We start from the raw sequence: 6,000 nt of genomic DNA on the forward strand, positions 1-6,000 counted from the left end.
TCGTCGCCAAGCGTTCGACGCCGGTCGTCGAGCGCCACAAGTTTATGTTGCAAGCGAAGTGGTTCCCGGAGAAAATGCCAACCTGGTCATGGGCTCTATGCTTGCAAATGGCCGCTAAACAAAAACAGCGTTCTTCGCGAACACATTTGAAAGCTTCGCTCAATATGTCTTGGTACATGCCTGCACAGTCGGAAATCTTCTCTCACTAATTCCATGATTGTCATTATCTCGATGTGCACTGTGGGCGCATTTACAGCTTAACAAATACGTAATTCGCACAAGAAATTCACGAGGGCAACAGATTTGAGGGTTTCGTTGCATCGCTTGCTATAAATGTGCGTGTGTGCGCGCACACACACACACATACGCACAGGCACGCATACAGGAGGAACATCAGTAGCGCCTTCATCGCCTTCTAGCGTGAAGACCACATCGGCCGGCACTCGTCTGCAATATGAAGTCCTTGATGAACTGCATAAAGCTGCTATTACTGGTAGGTTAACGCGAAAAATGAACGCACGCCGCACTGCGGAACAAGAGACCTCGTTATTGAAGCCGGAGCGCGTCACTTATCGCCGCTGTGATGCAGAAACAGCCAAGCACCGGTTTCCCTCCGCATGGAGCGCTGCGACGCGGCTCCGGCTTGATTGCTGGTCCAAGCGCGAGCCACACCGCTAACCTTGCGACACTGCTTTAGTCCCTACAAGCGCGTGACAGGTATTGGAGCGCGGGCGGACTCTGATAGAATTCGATTAGTCAGGCGAGTTGCGCCAAGGGCATGCAGCTATATAGCTGTGTGGTCGATAGTGGCGGTCCATTGGCAATTCTTTCCGTTCGCTGTCACTTCTCCCGCCCGCGAGTAGAACATGTGTATAAACATTTTAAATTTCTTCTTAGCTTTCTTTTTTTCAATTTTGGCTACGTGAGAGGGGGAGACGAGGGGCACACAACATTCCTCTTGTCATGACCGGATGTCAACCCTTTATTTGCTACTTCCATTGAGCTTAGCTAAGCAACTACCGCTTTTCTGCCGCCTCCTTGTGGAATACAATGTTAGTGAAAGAAACTTCGCATCGGAGTGCACGCTCCTCTGAACTGACTTCATTTTCTTTATCAATTCCGAGTATGGCTGTTACAGGCATGACCACAAATGCGAGACGGAAGGCGCGCGATGCGCCTGGCGTGCTTTCTCGGTGGTCGTCCTCTCGGCGCTGCGTAGCTGAAGCAGCACCGGGAAAAAAAAAGGGGGGGGGGGGGTAGCCGAGTCCCTCCAGGAAGCGTAGTTATCAATTAGGATGTGTTTGATATATGAAGACAACCCGTTTTTGAACGTCTCCGGCAAGTTTCAGATACGTGGTAAATAAATGTTTAGGTGTCTGGGCAGCTTATAGTTTGAATGAATGTTTGACCCGTTCAGCTAATCAAAGTGCATAGGAACCGATACGTTTATTACCACATAGCCGAAACCTACCAAACATTTTCCCAGATTGCCATGCTGATATACTTACGCTGCGCCGCGAGCGGACAAGAGAAGGTGGCAGGCGTGTCGCGGATCTCGTGTCTCGCACACATACTCGGTCGGTGACAGCGTAAAAACGCAGCACAAGTTAGACGCCCACAAGGCGGCAGTGCGTCTGGTCTCTGTATCCCCACGCTACAAACATGTATATGTTTCCGAGAAGTCGCCGATATTAGAAGAAGTTTGCCTCGCGAGCGACGCCATGGAAATAAGCGAACGTAATTGGCTGGCGCACTTGTGCAAATTCTGTTTGTGGGGGACAGCGCTGTATTTGACGCTGCATTCTTCGGTGTTCACCGACTACAGGCAGCGCTATTTCCGTCTTTTTTGTTTTTTTTAAGGCTGCCACTAAATTCTACCATTACTGATGCAATATCGTTTATGGTGTACCGCAGATATATATAACTTTCATTGATTACGAGAAAGCGTCTGATTCAGGCGAAACCTCAGCAGTCATGGAGGCATTACGGAATCAGGGTGTAGACGAACCGTATGTAAATATACTGAAATATACCTATAGCGGCTCCACAGCCACCGTAGTCCTCCATAAAGCAAGCAACAAAATCCCAATAAAGAAAGGCGTCAGGCAGGGAGATACGATCTCTCCAATGCTATTCACAGCGTGTTTACAGGAGGTATTCAGACACCTGGAATGGGAAGAATTGGGGATAAGAGTTAATGGAGAATACCTTAGTAACTTGCGATTCGCTGATGATATTGCCTTGCTTAGTAACTCAGGGGACCAACTACAATGCATGATCACTGACTTGGAGAGGCAAAGCCGAAGGGTGGCTCTAAAAATTAATCTGCAGAAAACTAAAGTAATGTTTAACAGTCTTGGAAGAGAACAGCAGTTTACGATAGGTAGCGAGGCACTGGAAGTGGTGAGGGAATACATCTACTTAGGACAGGTAGTGACTGCGGATCTGGATCATGATACTGAAATAATCAGAAGAATAAGAATGGGCTGTGGTGCGTTTGGCAGGCATTCCCAGAACATGAACAGCAGGTTGCCATTATCCCCCAAGAGAAAAGTTTATAACAGCTGTGTCTTACCAGTACTCACGTACGGGGCAGAAACCTGGAGGCTTACGAAAAGGGTTCTACTTAAATTGAGGACGAGTAACGTTAAGGGATAAGAAAAGAGTAGATAGGGTGAGGGAACAAACGCGAGTTAATGATATCTTAGTTAAAATCAAGAAACAAAAAATGGGCATGGGCAGGACATGTAATGAGGAGGGAAGATAACCGATGGTCATTAAGGGTTACGGAGTGGATTCCAAGGGAAGGGAAGCGTAGCAGGGGGCGGCAGAAAGTTAGGTGGGCGGCTGAGATTACGAAGTTTGCAGCGACGACATGGCGACAATTAGTACATGACCGGGGTAGTTGGAGAAGTATGGGAGAGGCCTTTGCCCTGCAGTGGGCGTAAACAGAATAATAATAATAATAATAATAATAATAATAATAATAATAATAATAATAATAATAATAATAATAATAATAATAATAATAATAATAATAATAATAATAATAATAATAATAATAATAATGCAGATCAAAGTAACTATTATTATGTCAGTGAGGGTGGGATTGATTCCCAGAATTCATTTCCTACCGTATGAATTCATTTCGCCGAAGTTCAGGCCAATTACGAGACAGAAGCTGTCCGCATCAGTACCATTGCCGCTTGTAGTATAATCTGGATCCGCCCTTAAGGATACTGTCATAATATAATTATAGATCTTTATTCAAAATGCGCCTGCTTGCTTCATTATGCCCGCAGCAGATACATGGTTATCATAGAAAACATGTACTGGTATATGATGATTTAACCTATTTCTATGTAGCTCACGTGTATTGTTACGAATGGTCTATATTTTTGAACTCTGCGTGTATCGCTGTGCATGTTTACAGTTAAAAAGATTACGTTCTCATAGATTGGCCTTCCAAAAACATTTACTTTCGGGCTTCCTCTTGAAAGGAATACATGCATGCACAATGTAAGGTTAATTTGTTAGAATGAAAATGACTGAGTGACAAATTGTCACGACGCCGAAAGCGTTATCATCATACTCAACTTTGTGTCCTCTTCATTTTTGTTTTATTTTCCTTTTGATATAGCTTTTATGGCGCACACACTGCATCATGTGTAACGTCTGACATTAGGTGGCTACGTTTGCGTAATTTATCTTTTCTCCGGACGGCGCAAACTGAACGTGTACTTGTTAGTAGAGAGTGTACTCTGGGCTATACGGTGGTCGCACGTGCTATTAAAGGCAATATATAAAGTAACGATTGTATTAATGATCCATGCCAGCACTTTTAGTAAGCGGTGTTTAACAATTCGAAGATATAGCATGACAGTCTCAACAACAGCTTCCCTCTTTGTTTTTGCGCAATGAAACTAGTTAATATTATCTTAATATATATTCTTCTTGAGCGAACTGGTGCGATTTGGAAAAGATAATTATACGGCGCTAAAGGGACATACGAGAGGTAGAAACACACACAGGCACACAGTAACTGGTAGCTTTCTGTTTGTCTCTGTGTGTCTCACCCTTGTGTGTGTCATTCGTGGGCCCTATGGTCATGTTTTTCAAAATAATTATTAATATTAGTGCACTTACATTGGAATCCTGTTGCTTCAACAATACTCCCCGGATCTCTAACGCAGGATCTCTGCACTAAATTAAATGCGCTTTTCTCAGCTAAGCTTCTGGGTGCACTGATAATTCCGCGCGGAACCTTTTATCGTGGTTTTTGCGTGTCAGTATACGCAGAGCGCATTAATTGTGAGTTGCGCGTGCGAGGAACATACAGTAGCTAATTTGAATAAATCGGTTCGTACATGTCTTAGCGTAATCAAGGTGTACAGAAGGCATACATGAGTATCTTGGGAAATATCTACAAAGATTCCACAACTACCTTGTTTCTCCACAAGAAAACTAGAAAATTACTTATAAAGAAAAAGGGCAGGCAAGGAGACACAATTTGTCCAACGCTTTGCACTGCATGATTAGAAGACGTAATCGAGCTATTATACTGGGAAGGCATATTGAGTGAGGATCAACGGCGAATATCTCAGCAACCTTCGGCTTGCAGTGACATGTCCTGCTCAGAAACGCTGGGGATGAATTGCTACAAATTACTGAGGAATTTAAAAGAGAAATCTTAAGAGCAGAGTTGAATATTAATATGCTGAAGACAAACTTAATATTTAATAACCTGGAAAGGGAACAAGAATTTATGACAGCCAATAAGCCTCTAGAGTCCGTGGAGGAGTACGTTTATTTAGATCACTTACTCACAGGCGACCTTGATCATGAGAAGGAAATTTAGAGAAGCATAAAAATTGGTTGAATGCATACTGCAGGCATTACCAAATCCTAACTGGGAGCTTAGGACCGTCGTTGAAAAGAAAAGTCTGCAATAATTGCGTTCTACCAGTGCTAACATATAGGGCAGAAACTTTGATGTTAACAAGGAAGCTCGGGATCAAGTTAAGAACCGCGCAAAGAGCGATGGAACGGAAAATGTCAGGGGTAACGTTAAGAGACGGGAAGACAGCGGTGTGGATCAGAGAACAAACGGGGATAGCTAATATTTTCATTGACATTAAGAAAAAAAATGGAGCCGGGCAGACCATGTGATGCGTAGGATGGATAACCGGTGGGCCATTAGAGTTACAGAATGGTTGCCAAGGGAATGGAAGTGCAGTCGAGGATATGGCAGAAAATTAGGTGGGGTGATGAAATTAGGAAATTTGCAGGCGCAAGTTGGAATTAGCTAGCGCAAGATTGGGGTAATTGCAGGTCGTGGAAGAGGCCTTCGTCCTGCAGTGAATATATATATATATATATATATATATATATATAATATACACACGCAGTTGCTTATGACGATGCAGGCTGTTGCTTCTTGCGTGGCTTTGAGCAAGTAGCGAAGCACGGTAATTACTTTGACAGCGAAAGCTACTTAGTTGCACTCACGCTTGCGTTAGTTTTTTCTTGTTGAGAGGGAGGTCTTAGTCGGGGAGCCATAACGCGATTACGCGCAAGTCGCTGGGAGCGCGCCATCTTGAGAAACACGGTGCTGTTTGTAGTAGCGACGTGCGTGTTTGGCCATTCTCTACCTATAAATGGCATTTTAACGAAAATGAATATGTCCTGTGTGCCCACACGCATATTATCAGACTGTGTCGTAACGAAGGCGCATTGCTGTCACGCCCATCCTCCCATCCTCATATATATACAGTGAGATATACGCTCTCAAGAAAAAGTAGCTATTTAGTGCCTGCGCACTAAGTGTTGAGGAATATAGTCTGCTAGACGAGCCATATATCGGCAACTCTTCTTCGTATTTCAAATCAGTGTCATTGTCACCGCCATCATCGTCGTCACCACCATTATCAACTGCATACGCCTGCAACGCTACTGATGTCATCACACTACTTAAGTCTCTGCCACCTTTTAACGCATTTT

This window comes from Dermacentor variabilis, chromosome 5 (assembly GCF_050947875.1).
Source record: "Dermacentor variabilis isolate Ectoservices chromosome 5, ASM5094787v1, whole genome shotgun sequence".
Classification (NCBI taxonomy): Eukaryota; Metazoa; Arthropoda; class Arachnida; order Ixodida; family Ixodidae; genus Dermacentor; species Dermacentor variabilis.